This window comes from Desmodus rotundus, chromosome X (assembly GCF_022682495.2).
Source record: "Desmodus rotundus isolate HL8 chromosome X, HLdesRot8A.1, whole genome shotgun sequence".
Taxonomy (NCBI): Eukaryota; Metazoa; Chordata; class Mammalia; order Chiroptera; family Phyllostomidae; genus Desmodus; species Desmodus rotundus.
In genome coordinates, this window is record NC_071400.1 from 78,596,525 (window position 1) to 78,611,523 (window position 14,999).

A 14,999-nucleotide genomic window follows, 5' to 3' on the forward strand; every position below is an offset into this window, starting at 1 on the left:
CATGACTAACTAATTACCGAAGGAAAAGGATGGTCCCTTCACAGTGTGAATTTTTTCATAATTATAGCTTTGGATACAATTTATCTTAATTAGAAATGTTCAGTGTATTGAGGGATACTACATATCATCACTAATCTTATATTCATAACTGTTATGGTTGTTCTTTTGTTTTAGAAGTTTTGTATTAAGTAGGTAACTGCACAATTACCATAAAAACCTGGGAGATGTGTGTCTATTGACTTTTTTCTATAGTAAAAAATGAGCAATCTTGAGAAAAAATTTTAAACACTTATTGGCTGATACATAGGTCTTTATCAAGACATATTAAAAGTGTTAATATATTATAATTTAATGAGGTCTTTATCAAGACATATTAAATGTGTTAATATATTATAATTTAATATACATAATGCCATTGGTGATATTAGAAAAATTACAATCATTTGTTTAAAAATTTTGGTGTGATTATGACTACAAAAATCCCTGCTACCTGACTCTTGTAATTTCCACTTACTACTGTAATAAATTACCAAAATCTTTGTGTGTGTGTGTCTTTTTTTGTTTATTGTTATTCAAGTACACTTGTGTTCATTTTTACCCCACCACGCCTCCCCAGCCCAAACTCATCCCTGACTTCTATCTACCCACTAACCTACCCCCTTTGGCTTTGTCCATGTGTCTTTTATACATGTTCCTTGAGGACCCTTCGCCTATTACACCTCTCACCCCTCCTCTCTGGTTACTGTCAGTTTCTTCTTTAGTTCAATGTCTCTGATTGCATTTTGCTTGATTGTTTTGTTGATTAAGTTCCACGTATAGGTGTGATCATGTGGTATTTGTCTTTTACCACCTGATTATTTCACTTAGCATAATGCTCTCCAGTGCCATCCATGCTGTTGTGAAGGATAGGAGCTCCTTGTTTCTTTCTGCTGTGTAGAATTCCATTGTGTAAATGTACCATTGTTTTTTGATCCAATCATTTACTGGTGGACACCTAGGCTACTTCCAGCACTTGGCCATTGTAAATTGTACTGCTATGAACATAGGGGTGTACAGGTTCTTTTGAATTGGTGTTTCAGGATTCTTAGGGTATAATCCCAGCAGTGGAATTGCTGGGTCAAAAGGCAATTCCATTTTTAGTTTTCTGAGGAAATTCCATACTGTTTTCCACAGTGGCCACCCCAGTCTGCATTCCCACCAACAGTGCACTCAGGCTTGCTTTTCTCCACAACCTCGCCAGCACTTGTTTGTTGCTTTGTTTTTGATGGCCATTCTCAATGGTGTGAGGTGCTATGTCATTGTGGTTTTAATTTGCATACTCTGATAGCTAGCAATACTGAGCATCTTTTCATATGTCTCTGGACCTTCTGTATGTCCTCCTTGGAGAAATGTCTGTTCAAGTCTTTTGCCCATTTTTTAATGGGTTGATTGTCTTCCTGGAGTGGAGTCATGTGAGTTCTTTATGTATTTTGGAGATCAGCCCCTTGTCTGAGGTATCATTGGCAAATATGTTTTCCTGTACTGTTGGTTCTCTTTTCATTTTAATGCTGTTTTCTTTAGCCATGCAGAAGATTTTTATTTTGATGAGGTCCTATTTGTTTATTCTTTCCTTTATGTCCCTTGTTCTAGGGGACATATCAGTGAAAATATTGCTGTGTGGAATATCTGAGATTTTCCTGCCTATATTCTCCTGAAGGAGTTTTATGGTGTCACGACTTATATTTAAGTCTTTTATGAACATTGATTTTTTTTTCTGCATGGTGTAAGTTGGTGATCAAGTTTCATTTTTTTGCATGTAGCTGTCCAGATCTCCCAGCTCCATTTGTTGAAGAGGCTGTTTTTGCTCCATTTTATGCTGCTGCCTCCTTTGTCAAGTATTCATTGACGGTAGGGACTTGAGTTTGTTTCTGGGCTCTCTGTTCTGTTCTATTGGTCTATGTGCCTGTTCTTATGCCAGTACCAGGCTGTTTTGATTACCGTGGCCTTGTAATACAGTTTTGATATCAGGTATTGTGATCCCTCCTGCTTTGTTCTTCTTTCTCAAGATTGCTGCAGCTATTCAGGGTCGTTTATGGTTCCATATAAATCTCTGAAACGTTTGTTCTATATCTGTGAAATATGTCATGGGTAGTTTAATAGGGATTGCACTGAATCTATAAATCACTTTGGGTAGTGTGGCCATTTTGATGATGTTAATTCTTCCAATCCATGAGCATGGTACATGCTTCCATTTGTTTGTGAGGAGGACTCTACTTTGTATATTACTTAAACTAAAGAAAATTTAGATCACGTTTATGATCAACCTTTGACCTTGCAAGCAGAAAAAAAACTGCAGAGCAGAATATTTTCCCTAATATTTTCCTTAAAGACAAGTGTCTTTTTGCTGAAAGCCTTCTATTATAGCAACATTCAGAGAAATTCCCCAGTAGATATAATAATTATTTAGAAGAAGTAAAATTTGATGATGTTGATTCTTCCAATTCATGAACACGGTACATGCTTCCATTTGTTTGTGTCTTCTTTAATTTCTTTCTTCAGTGTTGTGTAGTTTACTGAGTACAGGTCTTTCCCTCCTTGGTAAGGTTTATTCCTAGGTACTTTATTTTTCTTGTTGCTATAGCAAATGGGATTTTCCCCTGAGTCTTATCTTTCATTATTGTTGTATAAAAATGCCTTTGATTTTTGAATATTAATTTTGAACCCTGCTGTTTTTCCAAATTCGCTTATTGGGTACAGTAGTTTTTTGGTGCAGTCTATAGGGTTTTCTATGTACACTGTCATATCATCTGTGAAAAGTGACAGTTTTACTTCTTCCTTTCCAATTTGGATGCTTTTTATTTCTCTTTCTTGTCTGATCACTGTGGCTAGGACTTCCAATATTATATTGAATGCAGGTCATGAAAGCAGGCATCCTTTTCTTGTTCCAAAGCTCAGTAGGAAAGCTTCTAGTTTTTAGCTGTTGAGTATGATGTTCACTGTAGTTTTCTTATATATGGCATTTATCATGTTGAGGAATGCTGCCTCTACTCTCACTTTGCCGAGTGTTTCAATCATAAATGGATGCTGTACCTTATCAAATGCTTTTTCCGCATCTATTGATGTGATCATGTGATTTTTGTCTTTGCTTTTGTTTATGTGATGTATTACATTTATTGATTTGTGAATATTGTACCATCCTTGCATCCCTGGGATGAATCCCACTTGGTCATGGTGTATGATCTTTTTAATGTATTGCTGGATGTGGTTCCAAGTTTGGGAACTCTTTTTATGAAGCCAGCATCATCCTAATCCCAAAATCAGATAAAGACATGACAAGGAAAGAAAACTTCAGGCCAATATCGCTGATGAACATAGACGCTAAAATCCTCAATGAAATATTGGCAAACGGCATCCAGCAATACATTGAAAAGTTTCTCAGTTCCTTGTAGTTGTCTCTGAGCTTCTTGAACATATTTATAACCATTATTTAGAATTCTATATCTGATATTTTCTTATCTCCATTTCATTTAACTCTTTTAGTGGGGAGTCTTCCATGCCTTTTGATTGCATGTTCTTTTTTTGTCTCCCCATTTTAAGTGACTCTTTCTGTTTGTTTCTGCAATTCCTGATGATTCACTTTGCTAGCTGTCTTTCTATGGTGGACTTTTATGGTAGGAATTCTATGGGGTTCAGTGGTGTGGTCTCTTTGATCTCCTAGTCTGGACATTCTAGGTTTGCCTTTTCTTCTGTTTTTGTGGATATCTTGTTGTACTTGGGTTTTTACCTTTTGGTGGTTCCTTTGTTGGTGGTTTCTCTCTTCTAGTAGTTATACTGATGTTCACAGCTCCCACCTATTCTTGTATGTGATCAGTGGCAGGGGGTAGGCAAAATGGGTTAAGACAGTGGGAGAGTATTTTATGGGATTTAATGTACCAGCAAGTAGAGAAGAGATAATAGATTCTTTGGGTAAATATAGGGTTAACTGTGCTATTTCACCCAACTAGCCACTTTTTTTTATAAAAGGTGAAAGAGAGATAAGACTCTTGTTAGAGGGGAGGAGGACTGTGAGCTGAATCCAGAAAACAAAGCACTTGTGCAAGGTTAGGTGATGAGATATAGTGAGAGTAAAGGATAGAAGGTAGGTGTAGTCTGTGAGAGAATAGAGTTAACCACAACAATAATAATGCTCAGGAATAAAGTGAAGTGGACTAAGATCTGGGAGGGTTGCTGTGTAGTATGTACAATTGTATGGAACAACAATTATTTACAATAGTACTGGAAAAACAATAATATCACAAGAAATATATGATTTGGATAACCAGAATAGAAAGTACCTGATCAAGAGTAGTGTGTTATTGGAACATGAGTGAAGTGAAAGAAGGAAAATTAAAATACATTAAAGAGAGAATAAGGAAAAGCAGTCAAACAATGCAATTAAACAGAGAAATAAAACAAGGAACACTAAACATGAGGAAGAGAAATAAAAATACTAATAAAATAAAAGTAGTAAATATAATGAAAAAATAATAATAATACACATAAACAATAAAATGCCAGTTCTATGGAATAGCAAAGTGACATTTGTCTCAGTTTCTCAATTTGTGGGGTTAGCCTTGTGCTCCCCCTTTGTATATGTCTGTGGACCTTTCCTAACTCCACATCTTATTGTCTCACTTAGGGGAAGAAAAAAAATGAAAAAAAAAAAAAAAGAGAGAGGAAAACAAAATAAGCCTCCTGCTGACTTTAAACCCGTTCAGCGAGTTCTGCTGGTCTTCCTGAATTCCACAGGAAGAGGGGGGTTGGGCTTCACTTTTCTCCCTTCCTATGGTTTTGCAAGGATGGGGGCCAGGTCTGGGTCGCAATACTCACAGTTGCCCAGGTTCCGGCCTAGGTCTTCCACAAGCTGCCAGGCTCAAATCAGCCACTCATTCTCTCAGCACGCAGTGCGAGTCAACCTCTGGTGCATGGTTCCAACTTAGGCACTCAGTCTCTGGGCATGCGCAGCTCAAATCAGCCTTGGGGCAAGCCAGCCACCGTTCAAGAGCTCATTACAAATCAGCTGCCCACCATTCTTAACAAGCACACGGCTTTTCATACATCCCGACTTTCTAACCAGTCCAGAGACTATCCGAGTCAGGGTCCTACAGGACCCAACTCCTCCCTTCTCCAGGTGTCGCCCAGCACCCGGCGTCCACAGTACCAGCGGATGTATACTTCCTGTGTGTGTCTCCCACTTCTTCTTTATTCCCCTAGCGACTTCCAGCATCCAAGTCCCCTCTGGTGCCAGGCTGCCCTCCCTGCTCTGTTAGGGGAGGGAGCTGGTGATCTAACTCTCCTCCCTGTATCCTGTGGCAGGCGCCAGGCGAGGGCCACAGCGGCCTAGGTCCCTGCGCAGATCCCAGGGACCTTACCATCCCAGTGCAATCTCATTACCATCTGTTTTTTAATGTCCTCTATACTTTTTGGCCTCCAAACTTCATAAAAGCTGGGATTCCATTGGCTGTTCACTCTGTTCCTCAGAAGATCGGCTAGGTGTTCCAGCTGGGCACAGGGAGAACTAGGCTCCGCTCCCACCTACTTCGCCACCATCTTCCGCTTTTCATTACTTGGAATTTTTTTTGTCATTCTTTCCTGGCCTGAAGTCTATCTGTTGAGAAATCAGCTGCTAGCCTTATCGAAGCTCCCTTGTTTGTTACTTCTGGTTTCTCCCAAATTACCAAAATCTTTAGTGCCTTAAAGTTTTTATCTCAAATTTATTATCTCAGTGTTATAAAGGTCAGAAGTCAATAAAATACCACGATAACTAAATAACCCCTCCCCTAAATGCATAATACATGACTATAAAATATATGAACGACTAGTTTCTATAAGCATATACGATATTTCACAGGGAAGTAAGTGTTTTCCATCCACAGAATCATCATGTGATGATAGACATTTTCCAGCAGTTAAAACATTGAAGAAATCTTGCTTTGAACTTGTGTTTGTGTTCCCTCATTAGAGTTTCCTGAATGGTGAAACACTGTTCATATTTTGGGAGAGGGTGAGTTTTATATTTAGAAATATAAACACAATATTTTGAGTTACAGCCAGTGAAAAAGTGGCTGAGTCTTTCAAATTATACTGTTTGCTGTTGTTTTTATTATTGTTAGTTTTGTCCAAAAGAGCATGTCCACAAACTGGTAGTAGTGATTCTGAAGGCAATTTCTAAAGAAGAGATACAAAAAAGCAAAATTAAATGAAAAGTTAGTAAGCCTTTATTGGAGTAGTTCTATAAGGTGTTAATATGAATATATGAATTGAAAACTCTTATAAGTATTCATGAAATTTGCTATATGTGGTGCTATTATATAATCGAACCATATGTTAAGCACTAAACTTTCAAATCTAATGCTTAAAATTTCAAATTATTTTCATTACCAATGAATACACACACACACACACATTTCAAAATGACACCACTCTACATGTTTTCTTGGTTGTCCTGACTTTAAAGAGTCACTAGTCAGTACTTAAAAGCAACTAGAAGTTGCTTTAGGATAAAGATGTACATGGTGAGTACATTTAAATGAAACATTATATAAGAAAACCCTTTTCCTGTGGCCTTCTCTACATTTTTCATTTATATTTAAACTATCTTTAAATGTTCACAGTGAACCATTTTGAGTCTTTCTTGTAGCTTGGATCCACTCATGCTGGCACTTGCATTTCTCCTTCTCAAACACCTCTAGTGGTAGGAAAGTCACTGTTTCTAGAAGTAAGCAACTCTACATTTTAATTGCTTTAAAGTGTTCGAAAGCTTTTCTTGAGATCAAATCAGTCTCCTTATAGCTTCTCATCATTGGACTTTATTTGCCAGTATGGATCAATTCCTTCTTCCATTTGGAAGTCTCATGGATTCTTAAGTGAGTACACATGAAAATCACCAAGAGAGCTCTGTTCATGTGGCTCAGTTGGTTGGAGCAATGTCCCGTACACCAAAAGTTTGCAGGTTAGATCCCTGGTTGGGGTGTGTAGAAGACACAGCTGATTGATGTTTCCCCCCACACACACATCAATGTCTCTCTCTTTCTCTCTCTTTCTCCCCTTTCCTATCTCTCTCAAATCAATAAACATATCATGGAGTGAGGATTTTTTAAAAAATCAAGAGATTGCAAGAAAGAGGAAGGGAAGGAGGGAGGGAAGAAGAAAGGAAAGGAGAGAGGAAGAAAGAGAGGGAGGGAGAGGGGAGAGAAAGAGAGAGACAGAGAGATATCCAGATCTTTCTTTAGACCAAAATAAATCAGATTTAGGGGTAGAATCCACTGCGTAAATTCATACACATCCTTAACTCACTTATTTATTCTTATGTAAATATAGTGAATAATTAACATATGCCAGTTACTGTTCAAAATACTGGGGACACATCAGTGAACAAAGCTGACATCATAGAATGTACATATTCAGCATTTTGGACAAAGAATAATATGGCAAGTGAGAGTGTTTTACTTGTGGATTCGAGTAGTGTGTATTACCGCAATAAGATAATCAGGCTTTTGGGGGCGATGGGGGGAAGCCACAATATACTATGCATTATACTATAGCTACTTTCAGTTAGCATTATAGTCAAGTATTACTCTCAGAAGAGATGCAATCTTTAAGCAATAAGTTTAATTTTTTTTAACTACGAACAGACATTAATGCAGAGTAGGTTAAAACTGAGCTGGCCCCAGAAAAAAGGTGAAACGTTGCTGTTCAACTACCCAACTTCCAGTAGCTCACATCCAGGCCCTCCAGCTCACCTGTGATTTATGTGTCTTTGCTGAAATTAAGCACCCCCACCCCAAAAGACCTATAAATCAAAAACTGGCACATATTCCAGTAACAATAACAGTGGAACTTGTTTTTTCTCTATTTGAAATGTGTGCACTTTTAGATATGTGGCCTATGGTATTTTAAACTAGAGCAGTTTAAAACACCCTCACCTCATACAATCCATTAGAGCTGAATCACACAGGCCTTCAACCATTTGACAACTGGGTTCTGTGTGAGGAAATGGCCCGTGTCAAAGAAAAGTGACAGGGACCGTTTTTATAACATGTTTTAGGAGAAGAAATGTGGTTAATGTGAATCTGCAGGAAGACTCCCTCTGACAAAGAGCAAATGGCAGCAAATTGGGGTAAATACCTTATATATACAATGACAAAGGAATGTAAATAGAAAATTATAGCTTTGGTGCTTAACTGTATCCAAAAGAAACCACTAGTCTTTTCCAAAAGAGCTATTTAGCTGGCAGTTCCTAAAGCTGTAATTTTCCTTGTTTTGTTTGCTTCCATAAAATCCTCTGGAAAATAAACCAAAGAGAATTTTTGAGAGACCATCCTTCCCTGTATTCTCTGGAAACATAATGGGAAAAAGCACGCATCTCTTCATCTTGTCTGAGTGATATTTGATATGGATGTTGTGTATCTTTATTAACACTCTGTGTGACATTTGCTATCATTTTGTAGGTCTGGGTCTGTGAGATTAGCATTTTAAAAATGGTTTATTTGCTTCCAGACACTGTGTCTATACTTCAAGTAGCTGAGTGAAAATTATTTCTCAGGTTATACAAATAAATAGATAAATAAGCTAAGATTTCCCAGATGCGTATGACAAACAGCAGCAACAGAAGCGTGATTCAATACATTATGGCTTTTTCTCTGAAATTAAACTTTTTATTAATCTATTGAATGCATATGATTAATCTCCCCTTGGTACTTTTCTTCCATACTGCTCCTCTTCCAGTAACTTATCTAGGGGGAAAATTTTGCATTTCATATTGACACATGTTATTTCAATACCTAAATCCATTCAGTAGGTTTTGACTTATAGTACAATGAAGGCCCAAATCTTACACGTGAACTTACAGACAAGGAATAGTTTGACACCCCATTTCTTCAGCTTGACCTTACACCATGTTTTCCTTCACTGTTTTTTTCTAGCACCTCTCTCTTTCTTCCAGTTTTTCCTAAGCTCACTCACCTCACATAGTCTACGCAGATCCCGGCTCGCAGGATCTGCTGTTGTGGCAGCAATATACAAATACACACGGACTACAGAAATCCTGTGGAGGAAAAGGGACGGTGTGGCCACTCTCTCAAGAGGAGAACGTCCAGACCCTTGCCTTGACAGGCTTTTATTGTTTTTTTAGGCCCCTTACATCAAAGATGGTCCTCCTTTACTATGCAAAGGTTTGTTTTGGGTGGTTATCTTTCGCAGACAAAGGAGAGGGTGTCGCTGAATACATAAAAGAAGGATATTTGCAATGTAAAAGGAAAAAGGGTGGAAAGGGTTATGTTCCATACCTGGAAGGTCTAGCTCAGATTCTGGGAAGATAAAGATACTCAGTAAACATTTGCTGCCTCAGTGTGAGGGAGTTTTAGCAAGAGCAAGTCTCATAGCAGTCTAGGTACAATGCAGGCCTGATTGCCCACTGGAGAACCTATCCATGGACCTGGGTCCTGCCTGCCAATCTCGCTCCCCACTGGCTTTTCCAAGTGGGGGCTGAGCCACATTACCCATGCTTGGAACGGTTCCCCACACATAGTTATAATTTTAAAACTATCTTTTGAGAGGCTGAAAAGAATTTAAAAGAATAGAATAATGCAAACAAATTTATTTGAAAGTAACACTTCAGTAGTTTTTCAAAAATATAATTCATATTCTTTGCTGAAAGAAAATGATTGGCTTCAAGTGTATAATATAGTTTTAGACAGGAACTGTATATATAAACACATATACATGAAGAGATTTATTATAAGGAATTGGCTTACGTGATTATGTAGAATGACAAGTCTCGTGATCTTCAGTTAGTAAGGTGAAGGTCTAGGAGAGCCAATGATATAATTCCAGTCCCATTTCAAAGGCCTGAGAACCAGAAAAGTTGGCAGTATACTTTCATTCAGAAAGCCAACAAGCTCAATACCCAGAAGAACTGATGTTTCATTTCAAATTTAAAGGAAAAAAAAAAAACTGATGTCCCAGCTCAGATGCAGCCAAGTAGAAGGAATTCCTTTTTATTCAGGAGAGAGTGAGCATTTGTTCTATGCAGGCCTTCAACTGATTATACGAGGCCCACCCACATTAAGGAAGATAGTCTGTTTTATTCAATCCATTGATTCAAGTGTAAAAATCAAGGGAGTGACATAAGCAAGACATTCACAAACTTACTGTGATAATTGTTTCACAATACAGTGGTACCCCAGTACTCATGGTTAATTTGTTCTGGAACTTGTGACAAGTGCCAAAACTGATGAGTCCCAAACGATGAAGCATTAGCTCTTGCGGGGTGGCATTTGAACTCTCACAAGCTCTAACAAGTGTGATGAGTCTCAAGCAAGCGCCGAGTGCTGAAACATTATTTTTTTCATCAAAATGCTATGACTACAGGGTTTGCCGAGTTCTGAAGCCAATGAGTACCAACGTATGACTGTATATACATTTTATTGTACACCTTAAACCAATACAGTGTTATATATCAATTATATCTCAACACTGTATACCTGTATACCTCAACTACCTGATAGAGTATCAACACATAAAAATAATAATTGCACTTCAATTGAATGTTAAGTCTCACTTTTTTATGAAAGTGAATATTTGGCTGTTCACCTATTATTTTGAGACATTTTTCTACCTTCACTCTGAAAACATCTTAGATAAGATAGTTCTGGACAAGTTTCTCTGCCATCAGAGACCAATGGAGATTGTCTCCCAACAGTAGTATTCATATATACCATTTCTTTTTTGTTTTAAATATTTTAATATATTTTATTGATTATGTTATTACAGTTGTCCCATTTTTCTTCCCCTTTATTCCCCTCCATCTTGCACCCTCCTCACACCAGCATTCCCCCACCTTTAGTTCATGTCCATGGGTCATACATATAACTTCTTTGGCTTCTCCCTTTCCCATACTATTCACAAGCTCCCTCTGTCTGTTTTGCATGTACCATTTATGCTTCTTATTCCCTGTACCTTTTCCCCCATTATTCCTCCCCTGCCCCCTCCCCACTGATAACTCTCCATGTGATCTCCATTTCTGTGATGCTGTTCCTGTTCTAGCTGTTCACTAAGTTTGTTTTTGTTTTTAGGTTCAGCTGTTGATAGTTGTGAGTTGTGTTTTTACTGTTAATTTTTTTGGTCATCTTCTTTTTCTTAGAGAAGTCTCTTTAATATTTCATATAATAAGGGCATTTTTAAAGATTTTATTTATTTATTTTTAGAGAGGGTAAGGGGAGGAGAAAGACAGGGAGAGAAACATCAATGTGTTGTTGCCTCTCATGAGCCCCCTACTGGGGACCCGGCCTGCAACCCAGGCATGTGCTCTGACTGGGAATTGAACCAGGAACCCTTTGCTTCACAGTCTGGTGCTCAAAACACTGAGCCACACCAGTCAGAGCCATATATTCCATTTCTTGTTGATAGTAATAAGAATCATTACCTACACTCATATATGCAGTGCTTACTGTGTACTTGAACTATTTTAAATATTTTTACCTATATTAACTTATTGGATCTTCCCACAACAGTGTGAATTAGGCCCTAGTGTTTCATAGTTTAGTATACTCAGGCAGAATGGTTAAGCACCTTTCCCAAGATCTCACAGCTAGTAAGTGGCAGAGCTGGGGACATGTACCCAAGTAATATATTACAATTCTGTTTCATTATCCAGTATGCCGTTCTGCCTCTATAAGTTATTATTTACATATTATGTTATACAGTATAATATATTGTATCTCAAATTACAATTTTATATTTTATACAAGATGACAGGACTTTGTCCTTTGAAGAACTCTCTGCCTCAAAGTATCTCCCCCATCAAGCTAAAAAAGCTAGGAACAATTCATCTACTTTATTAACAGTAGGGAGCCCTTAAGAATCATTCATGCAGAGAAAATAATTAGAAAAACAGTCAACAGCCACACCACACTGGATAAGAAGTTTTGGTCTGGGTCTCATATTATTCATACTATCATGTTCAAGCTTTGGCATGCCCTGTTCTTTTCCCCTTTTCAGTTTCTCAAATGTTGCCGAACATTTGGCACTGCATATATATTCAGTATTGGTCTCTCAAACATTTCTGTTTTACTTGGCTTTGCCTTTTGAATTTAAATAATTTGACTAACATGCAAGCCCTGATTCTCTATCACTACCATATTGTGAACGGTTTAATAAAATTTCTTAATGAGGTTCATATACTGTCTTTCTGTGCTCTTCCCCTCATCTGCTATTGTAGTGAAGAATGAGCCTTGTTGAAATAATGAAATGAGGTAAGTTAGACTTGACTTGTCATTAATTAATTCATAATGGTGCCTGGTAAGTACCACTCCACACCTAAGTTCTCATTAAAGCTCTTGGCAAGAATTAGTTTATCTTAAGAAATGCATTATAAACTTCCTCTTTTGCTGAAAAGAATGGTTGTGAGAGAAAATTGCATGGCAAAGGCATTGAGCAGTAAAGACGTAGGTGTTGGCATATTTGTGTGCCTGCGAGGAGAAATGAAAAGGTTCATGCTATCAGGAAAGAACACTAACGCTGTAGTCAGACACCTCTATGTTTGAAATGCAGTAATAGGCAACAGAAAATGAGGGATTCAATGTCTAATTCGCAGCGCATTTGTAAGGACTAGAAGCCACTTCAGAAGGATTCGTTTTCTACAGGATTTGGTACTTAGTAGTGACTCACCTATTTTATTACTGAGTGAGAGGGAAAATGGGGAGGTGGGGGAGGCGAAGGGGAAATATATAGATTAAATGAGCATGAAATGCATACCAATCATAATAATATACAGGTATTATTTAGATCTTTATGGAACAAAATGTTTTAAAATTATGGTGTAGAAATCAGTTGTAATTTTTAACACTAGACATTTGATGATGTAAACTATTTTTATTTTAAGTGCAAAAATGGTATTGTAGTTATGTTTTGAAGTTTATCTTTTACTTATACAAACGGAAGAATTGACAGATGGAAAGGGAAAATAAATAGGGTGCAGAGGGCACAGGATTGGCCATGAGGTGATGGTACTTAAGGATCAGGAATGGGTACCTAAGTGTACATTATGTAAGCTTTTCTGCATTTGTATATGCTCAAAATTCTTCATTAAAAACAATTAGAAATAATGAAGTAGTTCCCCCAAAATAGGGGAGGGGAGGAAGACTGCTCTGAATCATAGCCTAAGACATGAAGCTACCCTGAGAAGCCAGGCCCTCCCAGAAGGGCGCAGGGGATTTGAAAAGTGGCATGAACACATGTAGAGTTTCTGAAGGGGAAGTAGTGAAGGCCAGAGAAGTCCTTTATTTGTGCCACAGATCTCCCTGGGTCCAGGCTCTTCCACACATAGTAATCGTTATGAATGTCACGTAACATAAAAGTCGAGTTGTATTTAATGTCAGCTTCACAGATCTCATTTGGAATTCTGGCTCTTCATTAGCCCCTTCAAAACCTTGTCCTGATGCATCTCCATAATCGATAGCTTTGCTTGTGGCTTTGCTGCATCTTCATTGCTGACTGTTCAACAGTCTATTTCCCCTGCCTTTGAACGACCTCTGCTTCGTTTCATGATTTATTTATGCTTCTAGAACATGCATGCTGATATAAAATGTCTCATTTATTCCCTTAGGGCACACTGTAGAGTATTAGCTTTTCCTTACCTTTTTTTGTCTTGCTATTTCAATCATGTATACTTTAACTATATTCAGAAGAAAAAAATCATTAAAATTCGGTAGGAGATTATGCAGGATTGACCAAAAACTTAGCTGAGGTAATTATTTTAGTTACAGATAATCTCAGTTGTCGACCAATCAAATGGATGACTACGTAATTGACTCTAATTGCTTGTTAAGATGAGGGCAACAACTAGCAAGATGACACCTTGATTCAGATCAGTTATTTTAATGACTGAATCAGAGCTCTGTGATAATTCAAACTTGAAGAATCAACTGCTACTGAGCTGAAAGGAAGTAAATCAACTAGTAAGGGCTACACCCTTTTTATAGGACTATGTCAGAAATCACACTGAGAGAGTTTAAAAATAGCATCAATAGTACTATATAACAAGGGTGCTGCTACCTTCTAACTTATCATTTCACAGAGTCTGATCACCTATAATTTGAACCTGCCCTTCCAGGTGATTAGCAAGGTACCATAGGAGCATAAAACACATTTTGCTTAAGAGTTTTTAGTGTCATTTATAACTTTTGAATATACAGGTTTATTTTATGTGGGCCTTTATTAGTTCTTGTTACAAGCCCTACAAATGTTACAGGTGTGAGCAGGGCTGGCATAGGGAATTTGACTTGCTTTTGTAGCATATGCCATCATTTAACATGTTAGATATGCTTTGATAACATCAGAAAACATGTCATGATGACCATCAGAGCCTTATTTGTCTTATATTTAAGTAGCTTCCCTGCTTTCCTCCTGTACGTACCCTAAAAGTAACAGAGCACTTTGGGAAGCCTCTATTGAGAGTTATGAGCCAAATATTAAGAGTTCAAACTCTCCTGAGAATTCAGGGCAATTCAATCAAAATTATTCATCCATTCAACAAATAATACACATATAATCATGTACTGTGTAGATGGAAGACATTTTGAAAGGCTCTTAAGGGATAAAAAAAGATGAATGAGGCTTAGTTATTATTTTCTTGTCTAATAATGGAGATTGGATTAGCAGGTTAATGACTATAATCTAGGGCAACAAGCACTATGTCCGTAAGAGATGTCATTCTGTGGGAGTTCCTAGGTGGGCAAATTGGTGTGGGAATTACGTGCACAGATTCAGTTGTGCCGCCCAAGCTTGAATCCCCAAAGCTCACGGCTGCCTGCTCTGTCTGCTTACAACCTTCTTACTTCATTCTTTTTCTAGCTAACTCCTAGCTAATTTTGGAAACTCAACCCATATATTACAGTCTCTGCCAGGTGCATTTCCTCATAGTCTAGTCTCCTTCCCTCGGGTAGGTGTGTATCCCCCGAGAACCTAGAGTACTGCATGCA

At 37.8% G+C, this 14,999-nt stretch overlaps 1 pseudogene; it reads left to right on the top strand.

The window, feature by feature from the left end:
• The first annotated feature begins 4,975 nt into the window (after window positions 1–4,975).
• LOC139440526 (PIN2/TERF1-interacting telomerase inhibitor 1 pseudogene) overlaps window positions 4,976–14,999 on the top strand; it is a 129,969-nt pseudogene continuing 119,945 nt past the window's right edge.